The sequence below is a fragment of the Molossus molossus genome, unplaced genomic scaffold (genome assembly GCF_014108415.1).
Source record: "Molossus molossus isolate mMolMol1 unplaced genomic scaffold, mMolMol1.p scaffold_m16_p_5, whole genome shotgun sequence".
Classification (NCBI taxonomy): domain Eukaryota; kingdom Metazoa; phylum Chordata; class Mammalia; order Chiroptera; family Molossidae; genus Molossus; species Molossus molossus.
In genome coordinates, this window is record NW_023425388.1 from 32,461,415 (window position 1) to 32,473,492 (window position 12,078).

At 40.8% G+C, this 12,078-nt stretch overlaps 1 pseudogene; it reads left to right on the forward strand.

Moving 5' to 3' along the window:
- The first annotated feature begins 892 nt into the window (after positions 1 to 892).
- Positions 893 to 12,078, forward strand: part of LOC118616907 — a 30,667-nt pseudogene continuing 19,481 nt past the window's right edge.

Sequence of the window (12,078 nt, forward strand, 5' to 3'; positions counted from 1 at the left end):
ATCTGCTTCTGTACACGTAGCTTGCTTGCTCTGCTAAACTCTTGAGTGACCCCCGTCCTGTACAAGCAACCCTCCCCCTGAGCGCGGGGCTGCAGTTCTCCTCTGTGTAGGTTGGCTGCAGTCCCTGCACAGGTAATAAAGCTCCTAATATTCAAAATTACTTGATGTCTGAGTGAGGATGACTCTCCTGGGTTACAACAGTAGGCTCCCTCTCACTCCAACCAGCGTGTGGTTGCAGGTTCATTTCGTTGCACCGACCCCGGCAGGCCAGAGAAGGCAAGTGGTGACCCCGATGTGACTCGGGTACACAGCGAGAATTCGTTGCAACCGCACATGGTAACAAACGCAGCGGCCAATGGAGGCGACCAGCAATGTAAGGGTATGCGAAAGTGAATGACCATCCGGATTTTAAATAAATTTCACCGGAGAAAGAGGTTTTCTCGAGCCAGGGGCGCCCGGTTTGGGACAGCTGCCAGCATACCTAGTGTCCTGAGAGGTTTTCAGTAAGGCGGCAGGGGGTCGGTACTTACAGCATTGCAGCAGCTGGTCCCCAGGATCAGTCCCAGCAGCAAGGCGGCTCCAACCTCCCCTTCGGAGGAAACTCCGGAGCCCACTGCTCCCGCATGGTCCATAAAGGAGGAAAGTTTTCCTCCCCCCTCCTCCACCTTTCGTGGAGGATTTCTTCGCCTCACCACGCCCAGCAGTGGAGGGCTGTCTTACAGAGGCCAGGAAAGCAGGTGACCTTGGGCTTTCCCAGCTATATTATGGCCAGATCAACAACCTGTGCACGAATGTTTGCCCTATCAGGTTTTTAAAGAATTCAGGCAAAGCATAAAGGTGAATGGTTTGCAAAGTTCCTTTACCAAAGGAATATTGAGCTGGTCGTTATCTGATGACTCCCTGGGATTGGACGGTGCTAACAAAAACAGTGTTGACGCTGGCCCAGTTCGCCGTGTGGAAGTTAGAATATCAGGAGAAAGCCACACACAAGGCATTGGGAAATTTTGGAACAGAAATTCCTATTGGACCAGACAAGTTACTAAGACAAGGAAACTATTTAGATCCCCAAGTACAGACAAGGCAAGATGCTAGATTGTTTCATCAGGCCTCAGATGTAGCTGCTAAAGCTTGGTGAAGGGTCCCAGAGTCTGGAGGAAAGACAGGCTCTTATGCTACCATTAGGCAGAAGCACAGGGATCATCCTATTTTTATAACACACATTCGATCTCATTCCATGCTCCCTGGACCTCGAACCCAAGGAAATCAACAGGCGGATGCCATTGTGGCAACAACTCTTGCATTTTGGCAAGTACGCACGCCTTTTTCACCAAAATGCTCGAGCACTCAGGAAAACCTTTCATTTGACCCTCTCACAAGCACAAGATATTATTAAGGTTGCCCAGATTGCCAACTTTCCGGAGGGACTCCAACATCAGCAGGAATCAATCCTCGGTGTTTATCCCCTAATGCATTATGGCAAACAGATGTAACACATATTCCATCATTTGGTTGATTTCAATGGGGACATGTTACTATAGATACCCATTCCAATTTTCTACATGCAACCCCCGCAACCGGGGAAAAAGCCAAAGATGTTAAGTGTCACTGGCTGTCCTGTTTTGCACAAATGGGGGGGCCACTGGAAATTAAAACAGATAATGGGCCAGCCTATACATCTCAAAGCATTAAATTATTTCTCCAACAATGGAGCATTAGCCATAAAACTGGCATCCCCTGTAACCCTACAGTATAAGCTATTGTTGAACGTACTCATGCTACTTTAAAATTATAAATTACAAAAAAAAGGGGGATATGGAAGAACCCCCTGTAAATCAGTTTTCTCTGGCAATCTATACCTTAAATTTTTTAAATCAAGATCGCTTCGGCGCCTCAGCTGCGGAGCAACATTTTTGACAAAAGGCTTCTGCCTCAGGGCCCGAGCCTTTGGTCCGGTACAGAGACCCACAGCAAGGACCTGAATGACGGGGTTCTGCAGAGTTACGGGCTTGGGGGCGGGAGTATGCTTGTGTTTTGTCTCCTACAGGTTCCAAGTGGCTGGGGGCTCGGTGGATAAAACCTTACCATGAACGGGAAGGACCTGCCCTTCAACCTTACTCCCCAAATGACACAGCTGACCTTGGATACTGATCATAAAACTCGCACTCAGTCCCGGATTTGGTCCCGTGGCCCCTCTCTAATTCTTTCCAGGGTTATCTGGGGAAGCCTTAAGCAGTTGCAATAATGTTCTGAAACAAGATTGCCTGGTGTTTTGCTACATCAAGGGCTAGATGCTTAGGACAGATGGTCTCTCCAGATCCGGCTGCCGGACCCCTATAGATCTGAGGGGAGGCGCCCCCTGAGATCCAGGGCCCCGAAGATCCTACTTAGGTTTCCCACAAGTGGCCGGGAGATACCAAGACATCCCCAAAAAGATTAAAGGAGACCTGGTAAAGCCTCCGGAGGTGTATTCTGGGTGACCGGTCTATCTAGATGAGTGAGGGCCGGATGCGGCACAGCCTCTCTTCTCCTGGGAATCCCCCTAAGACGTTAGGTGGGGTTCAAATCTGGCAAAATCTATTCATTCAGACCCGCCACTGGGGCGGAAGGGGAGACTGATCACCTCCCAAGTGGCATAGGCGCAGCTCAGGATAAGAAATTTTGGGAAGAAAATTTAAACGGTGTAAGACTCTGTAAATGTAATTGTGGTGAGTGACCGTGCTCCACGACATTTGTAAGCAAAAAATTTGTCCTGTGTGTCTTCCCTTGTTTTTGTCCACGTCTGCCTCCCTACTCTGTCTCCCTCAACTTTGTGATGGTTCTAATCATGGATAGCAGCCCTAGTGCCCAGAAGACCTCATTGGGTTGCATTTTGAAACATTCGTAGAGGAAGATTTGAGGAAGTTTCTGATTAGGGCACATATACTGATAGTGGGCCCCAAACTGGGCCCCAAGAGAAACCTGGGCAAAGGCAGGGCAGTGCCTGCGAGGCAGAGATACAGCTAAAGGCCCAAACAAGTTTCTGGCCCAAATATATACTCTTTGGGCCCTGATTAGGAATTGCCTTAATCCTGTGCAGGAGGCTAATAAGGTGAGGAAGCGAGGTGGAGAGAAAGACTTGAGAAAAGCCGAGAAAGGCTGAGTTCTTAATAACTCCCCCACCGTCTTCTGCTACAGCTGTAACCAATATGTATTTGTCGGCCTGGAAAGAGCTCCCAACAAAAGGAAAAAAAGAGAAATTTGCTAGATCTTACACCCATCAGACAAGGACCTGAAGAGCCATATCAAGATTTTGTATCTACAGGCAGTTAGCAGAATAATTTATGTTCAGGGGCCGTCCTTGCTCTGTGCGTTCTGCATGGTGCCACGCTTTGGGACTGGGGTCGGTGTGGACAGTCCCTCATCCTGGGAACCGGGGGCGGGGGGGATGTGCAGAGGGAGAGTTGACACACAAGCACTCACCCCGAGGCCACAGGGCTCCCCGGGGAGGGCAGTCAGGCCACGGAAGGGGCGTGTTCCTTCCGTGCCAGCCCGAGCAGCTTGTCCGCCGCCCCAGGTTTGGCAGCAGCTAGTTTCCAACTGGCTTCTTTAAACTTTGGGGAGTTAAAAAATAAGGATTTCAGGCGCGGGCACGAAGTATTACCCTCCCCTTTCCTGAGTCCTTTTGTAAACCTGGGGTCGGAGGAAACTTCCCCATCTTTCTGCCCAGGGTGGGACCCAAATACTGCCAGGGGAGGGCCTCCCTGGACACTTGTCACCGTGTTTTCCTGTTAGGTCTCAGGCTCAATTGGTTAATTAGCTCTAAAGGTATATTAGAGATGCCCCCGGGGAAAAACAAGACAAAAGAATAGCCAAGGCATTAAAAGCAGCCCTTCGGGAAGCAGGGCCCTTGGGGAAGGATCGCCCTAGGAAGGGTCAAGTGGCAGGCCTGGGTCCCAATCAGGGACAGAAAAGACTAGGACTAGGTCAGGTGTAAAGGATCTGGTGCAGCAGACTCAGTCCTGACCAAGCCAATGGGCCCCTGACCTACCCTACCCTGGACTTCGAAGAGGACTATGGACCATGGGAGAAACACTGTGACTCATTTGTTTCTGGCCATGCTGGAGTATCCATATCCCCTACTCGGACGTGATCTTCTTCTCCAGTGACTGTTCAATTGCTGGCCACTGCCACTCCAGGTCAGCCCCACATCAAGTTCTACAAGACATTGGCCATCGATCCTGCCTGCCTGTCTCCTGCGTGGTGGCCTGGAGAAACCTCTTTGGGACAGCCCGGAGGTGGTCAACTTGGTGCAGGCAGCCCGTTCAGGCCTCGGGGATGTTCTGCTGCCACCATCGGAAGAGGTGTTGTTCGTGGACGGGAGCAGCTGTGTCCAGGAGGAGGTCGGGTATGCTGGGGCAGCGGCAATGACTCCGGACCATGTCATTTGTTCTCAGTCATAAAGTAGGGGAACTTCAGCCCAGTGGCCTGAACTCATAGCCCTGATCCAGGCTCTCCGATGGGGCAAGGAAAATCTGCTACAGACCAGGGCCCTGGAACCAGTGGGGCCTCTCCAGGTACACTAGGTCAGAAAGTGACCTGGCTGAAGAGAAGCCAGCCACCCAAGAATCAATGGATGATGGACACTGCTTGCTGGGAGGTTTTTGGTCCCCGAGGCTTTAGGTCAGACTTCAGTGGACCAGCTGCACCAGCGTAGCCACTTAGGTTACTCCAAGCTTACTAAATGCCTGAGAGACAAGTTATGCTCAGTAAAATCTCAGGGAAAGGGGGAAGGCAGAGAGAAGCAGGAATGTGTGGGTCTGAGTACGGAGGAGAGAAGGAAAACTGGGCCATGTGCAGACAGCAGGTAGATCGAGCAAGCTCCCAGGTTTATGCAGGGAAAGCACCAGGAAAATCGGAGAGGGTCTATGCAACTTAAAGAAAGATTTAGACAGGACCTTGAAGGAAACCTCAGCCAAATTTACTTTAAAAACCGGTGACAACTGGACCACTCTGCTCCCCGTCGCCCTCTTGCAGTTCTTGCGGGTCCTGCAGCCCGCCCAGAACGCTGTCCATTAACTCATCTGCGACACCCTGCCCGTGCCGCCTCGGACCCGTGCACCCTTTCCAGCCCGAGGACTCTGGCGAATGGTGTCCTCTGTTCAGAAGACCGAAAAATGAGTGATGACGCTCCTGACCACCGCAACAGTGGCGTTCTCGCATTTGCAAGAAAACAAAAAGGGGCGAGATGTGGGATTGGGGGGATGGAAGATGGATGTTTTGTACCCTTGTGTTAAGCACCCTCACCTGACCCGGGGGACCTGGCCCACCCATGTGTATTGGGTGAGAATAAGTGTTTGGGATCTGTTGGCGCTTCAAGAAAATGATTTTCACCTGGGGGTACCAATCTGAAAATAAATAGGATGGCGTCCAGCGTTCTAGAGTGCTTGCTATCTTGAAAGGCCCCCTCTCACTCCAACCAGCGTTTTGTTGGAGGTTTATTGCACCGATCCCCGCAGGCCGAGAGATGGCAGTTTGGTCCCCAGGGGGAGCATGCAGGAGGCCGCCAATCAATGTTCCCTCTCATTGATGTTTCTATCTCTCTCCTTTCCTGTCTCTCCAAAATCAAAGAAGAAATATTAAAAGTATTGATAATTAATGATTTTAAAACAAGTCAAATATGCAAGAATATGAAATGAAATGAAATAATACAAATGGGAAACCTCACTATAACAGTGACCATAAGAAGCCTGCAGTAGAATTCTTTGTAAATTATATTAATTTAATATATCCTTTAGTATCATTGTATACATCATACCTAAAATTGAATGTGATAAGACACACTAAGAGAAATTAGTTTTAAAGCACAGATGTATATTGCAATCCCTATGTATTTTTATATTTGTTTTTTTTTTGTATAAACTATTTCAAAAGATGTATTTTAAACTCTAGAATATTGATCTAATGAAGAATCTCTCTCCTGAAAGTTGAAAATTTTTCCAAATAACCTAGCCCCTCTTTCTTAGTCTATATGTGAAATAGATTTCCTTAGATAGCTGTTAGCATGACGTTGAACTAATATAAGAGACATTGGGAATGAGCAACATTATTAATGATATAGATAGAAGGGTATGGATAAAGTATGAGGAACTGACTTTATCCCATATGCCCTCTTAAATTATTCTTAGCATTATGGAATCAGAATATTTTAACATGCTGAATAAATCCTTTAGGAAATGAAGACATCACAAGGGCTTTAGAGTTTCTTCCTCATTTCTTGTAAAAATTTTGTATTTTGAAAGAAAATATAACATTTCTGATTATTAAAAAAAGCATAGATTAGAAATACATTTTAGTATTTTTTATCTATAGTTTGCCTCTCACAAATGGAAAAGGAGGTTGTAAAAACAAACTGGTATCTGGGCATAATTAGACATGCTCATTTCCCGAGATATAGATGATCTAGGGTCCATACTTAGTAATAAAATGTGTCCCAATGATTTCAGTCTCTGCTAGAATGACCTCATTATATTTTATCCCCCCAAGCAGAACCACCTGTTTTGATGTTGGTAAATCCCCTTCTCTCTCAGGTTTGGAATGCTGGTGTCATTAATTTATTTTCCTCTTCAGCGCTAATGTTAATGAAGTCACCACATTCTGTTCTGCTTGTAACAGTATTTTAACCCACTTCCTCCCTTCCCACTGTCACCCTGGTGGATCAAACATTCTGTCACAATAGTGCATATCAGTTAAGAATGCCTTTTCCCTCTCAGTCAGAGTTCAAAATTTTTGTTATGCAAGATGAGTAAGTCTTAGAAGTCTGTTGTACAACACAATGCCTATGATAATATTGCATCTTATACTTAAAGATTTGCTAAGAAGATAGATCTTATGTTGAATGTTCTTATCACACACAAAAAATGATAATAAAGAGGTTAGTTGGAAATATTTGAAGGTGATAGATGTGTTTATGATGATGGTTTTAAAGGTGTCTACTTATCTCCAAACTCATCAAGTTGTATATATTAATCAACAATAAACTGATTTAAAAAAAAAAAAAAAAAAAAAAACCTTAAACACTCTAATTGTTAGGCTTAAATTTCTCTTATACCACTTGATAGATTTTGATACTGAGAAAATTATTTAACCACTATGGGACTTTATTTTCTCATACTAGGAAAATAAGAGTAATTATTACCTATATCATAGCTTCAATATAATATATCATATAACATATAAAAATTTACACCTGCATCATGGTCAAGCTATTAAATATAAAGTGTCTTAAATACTGCAATACATATAGTGAATTCATAGCCATTATTCTTGTTATTATGTCTTAATTTAACTTTCTGCCTCCATTTTTTTTTGAAACCACACTATCAACTTGATATTTTATTTATTTTTTATTTTTAATATATATTTTTAAATTTTTTTTAGAGAGAAACATCAATGTGAGAGAGGAACATTGTTCAGATGCCTCTTGCATGCCTCCCACCGGGGATCAAGCCTGCAACCTGGGCATGTGCCCTGACCAAGAACCAGGATCCCTCACTCCATGGGCTGACACTCAATCCACTGAGCCATACCTGCCAGGCTCAGCTTAGTTTTTTAAAACTATTACTTAAGTTTGCTTTTATCCTTATGTAACACATAAAGTCATAATTTCTTAGTTAACCAATTACGGTATAAAATTTCAAGTTTGAAGTGGACCCAAAATATCTTCTACGGCTTCTCCTCAGTTCCTTTCCATTCTATCCAAACTCTTTTCTGACTCACATTTTCTCATACTTTTATATAATACTCAAATTCCTCAGACCTATTAAAACCCAAACATATGTAATGACTTCAGGCTCACATAAGTTGTCCGGGGAACTTGATCTGCCCTATGGGACTAGAGAATCCAGGTGCAGGACCCATTAATTTCTCTCACATTGTCTCTAAATAATCTGTTTATTTTTTGAACTTATAGCATTGTATAATTTCTTGTTAACTGGTCCATTTGACTTTTTTCTCTTTCCTTCATTAGAATGCATGTTTAGAAGAATAAGGAACTTGCCTATAGATAGTTCCCTTGTATTTTACTCATGCTAAACATAATGCTTGACCAAAGAAAAAAATTGGCTAAAATATAGTTGTTACACTAATTGAAGACCTATTATTCATTCTTTTACTAGATAAATAATTGTGTCATAGGAGAATTCAGGTCATTTTTGGCACTGTCAAAGCCATGCATCAAAATATCTGTCATGTCTCTCACCTCTTCTGCTACTGGCATACTGATAAAGATCGCTTACATTCGTAGGAAAAGTTGCAGGACAGGCAATTTTTACTTACTTTTATTTATATTTTCACTTATTTTTATATTCTTTGTTTTGAATTAATTTTAGATTTACAGAAGAGTTGCAAACATAGTACAGAGCTCCTGCACACACTTTACTCAGCTTCCCCAACCCTAATTATGATACATTCACCAAAACTAAAAATTGAACTTGAATGCAACACTATTAACTAAGCCAATGGTTCCACCAGGTTTTCCACTAATGTTATTTTTCTGTTCTAGGATCTAATCCAGGATATAGCATTGCATTTAATCATTATTTCTTCTTCTTTTTTTAATCCTTACCCAAGGATATTTTTCCATTTACCTTCAGATAGAGTGGGAGGGAGGGAGGGAGAGAGAGAAACATCATCGATTAGTTCCCCTCCACACCGGGGTCTGGGACAAACTGCAACTGAGGTACAAACCCCTGCCCAGAATCAAATGTGGGCTAATGCTCTAACCATTGAGCAACTAGCCAGGGCCATTTAATAATTATTTCTTATGTCTTAGTTTCCTCCAATCTATGCCAGTTTTTTTTTTTTTTTTTGTCTTTCTTATTTATTCATGACCTTGGCACTTCATATATATATATATATATATATATATATATATATATATATATACATTTTTTTTTTTTTTTTGGTATGTGCCCCTAGCGGGACCTGAACCTGGCACTCTCTGGTCCGCAGGCCGATGCTCCAACCGCTGAGCCAAACTGGCCAGGGCGGCACTTCATATATTTTGTAGAACACTCATCAGTTGGTTTCTTCCAATGTTTTCTCATTAGATATTTAAGTTGGATTAGGGTTATAGATTTTTTTAAATCCTCACCCAAGGATATTTTTCCATTTATCTTTAGATAGAGTGGGAGGGAGGGAGAAAAGGAAAGAGAAGAGTGAGGCAGAAGCATCAACTGGAGAGAGCCGCATCGACTGGTTGCGTCCCACACAACCCCAACCAGGGCTGGGGAAGAACAGCAACTGATGTACATGCCCTTGACCAGAATCAAACCTGCGACTCATTGGTCCGTGGACTGATGCTCTGACTGCTGAGCCAAACTGGCTAGGGCTATGGTTATAGATGTTTGAAAAACAAAAACATAAAGGTAAGGATAAACATATACTTTTAAATAAATTCAAGTAGTCTGTACCCTAAATGGAAGCATTACAGAGAAGTATAATTTCACAAAAATCTAGAACACTAGTGGTATCTTTAATTATACCTCATCATAAGTCTTTAAAAGTATTTTAGAGACATGTTTCAGAACCCAAATTTCTATGTAAATATTTTTAAAATAATAAACTAAATTTTTATTTTTGAAAATAATACTAAAACAATATTGTGTGTCTTAAATTATGGACCATTTCTGAGTAACTTAAATCCATTTAAAATGTGATGATCATAAATCTAATGCATTTTCATCCCTAATATAAAAATATTTATTTTCTCATTTTAATTATAATTTTTTTTTCTGGGATAAATGGATTGGATTTCATTTTTAAACATAATTTATGTTTTCTTTTTCTATTAAGTTTAGTATACCAATTTATGTTTAAGTCTGTCCTCAAGCATTTATAATGGAGATGTTGCTTCACTGATGGCAACTTAATATCATTTATATATTCAGGGGAATTAGTTCAGTGTGCTGATGCATTACAACAAAATTAAAATTAAATTTTAGTTGTCTCATAATATTTTTTCTAATCATTTGACAACCTAGTTAGTTAACATTCTAACATATTTTCTCCTCTGAAAGCCTAACAGGTGTTGGGTAGATTTTTTTCATCTGTTACAAATCAGTGCTGATTCCAATGGACATGTTCCATTCAATAGATGGACATTTTTGTACATATAGGTATCCTGCACCTGTTCAAACAGCATCAGCTCCAAACCTGTCTTCTTGGTTGATGCTGGCTGTTCTGTTTTTGACACCTGGCCCATTCGATCCACTTCACTGTCTCTATAGAAGAGATTTATTATACACATACTCTTGCACTTGTCTCAAATTATCTAAATCTGTCTCTGTCTGGCAAATGGTTAGTTTCAATGGGACTGTGAAAAGATAGGTTGACTTGTGCTGAACCATATTTTTAATGTATGGCAAAGTGATTTATCAATTCTCTAAAACCTTCATCAAAGTAAATTCTGACTATTTTACCACTAGAAAATAATCTTAGGCTGGAAATTTCACACTGGATTTTTCCAATTTTCAGAATAAAACAGATTTTGAGGGTCAGAAATTGAGAATGTACTTATTGTATATATGGAGAATAAGTTGACCTCATTGCCCTTATTATATCGTTGATAGAAAAGGTAAAATTGCCCGGCCAGTGTGGCTCAGTGGACTGAGCCTCATCCCATGAACTATGTGGTCCCAGTTTGATTCCCAGTTTCAAGCTAATCCCTGGTAGGGGGCTTGCAGGAAGCAGCCGATTGGTGTTTCTATGTCACGCTGATGTTGCTATGTCTCTCTCCCTTCCTTTCTCTCTAAAAAAATGAATAAAAACATATTTTTTCTTAAAAAGAAGAAAAGGTAAAGTTAACCTTTTGGGGAATAAAAAGAAAACATGAATTTAAGTTAGCTGATATAGATACTCTTAGGAGGAGAAGAATGGAAAAAATAAAAAATAAGAGGAAAGTAGAGATGAAGAAGGAGTCCCAATTTTATTAGAAAATGATACTTTTGGTTAACATGGATGTTTCTATCAAGGGAATATTAAAAATTCTTGATACCTGTTCCTCAGTGATTAGAGCGTCAGCTCGCAAAAGGGTTGTGGGTTTGATTCCTAATCAAGGGAAAATACATAGTTTGCAGGTTTGATTCCCAGCCCTAGCCAGGGCCTGTGCAGGAGGCAACTAATCCATCTCTCTCTCCCCTTCCCCTTCTTCCCTCCTTGTCACTCTCAAAAAATTAATGGAAATAACATCCTTGGGTGAGGATTAACAACAACAAAAATAATGTTGTTATATCTTTATAATATTTTTCATCTTTAATTATTTATAATTTCATGTGATATAGTATACATAATGTTTTATAGTTTAATTATCAATATACTATTAAAATTTCTACATATTTATAAATTTAAGAATAATTTTTAAATGCTTTATTTTTAGGATCATAAGACTATAATTTTTAAATTTTATAAAAATCCATTGGGAATATTTTGCCTAATAAGGTAATTCAATTCTTTAAAGTAGAAAATTCATATTCATTACTTATGTTTGTTATAAATATTTTTATAAATATCCTAAAACAAATAGTTCTGAGATTTTCTGTGATTATTTTCTTTAAAATGCATGTGTACAAGTGGTATGACTGGATCAAAAGTGATGACATGAAATTACTTTATTTTGCTTTGTCACCAAATATTCTCCCATAAATTTTGCACTAACCCATAATTACACATAAATTACTATTATTTTTTCTAAATTGGTTACTCAACATGAATACATTGAATATGCTTTTGTGCATTTACTGGTAGTTGATATTTACTTTTGGTGAACTGATTATTCTATCTTTTGTGGCTCTTTACACATTTATTTTAACAGTAGAACTCCTATTTAACTTTTTAAAGTACAAGTTCATAGCAAATGTTAACATTTTGACCACTATATTATTTGTTAATTATATGCCACTGACAATTATTTCAGAGATTTCTCATGAAGTTGCTGAGCAGAGGAGCAATAAAATAATTTTCCTTTTTATACATTAATCATCATTTACTGCATGTGATTACTTCTTATACATATGTGATAAAAATTTTAATGTAATAATTTTA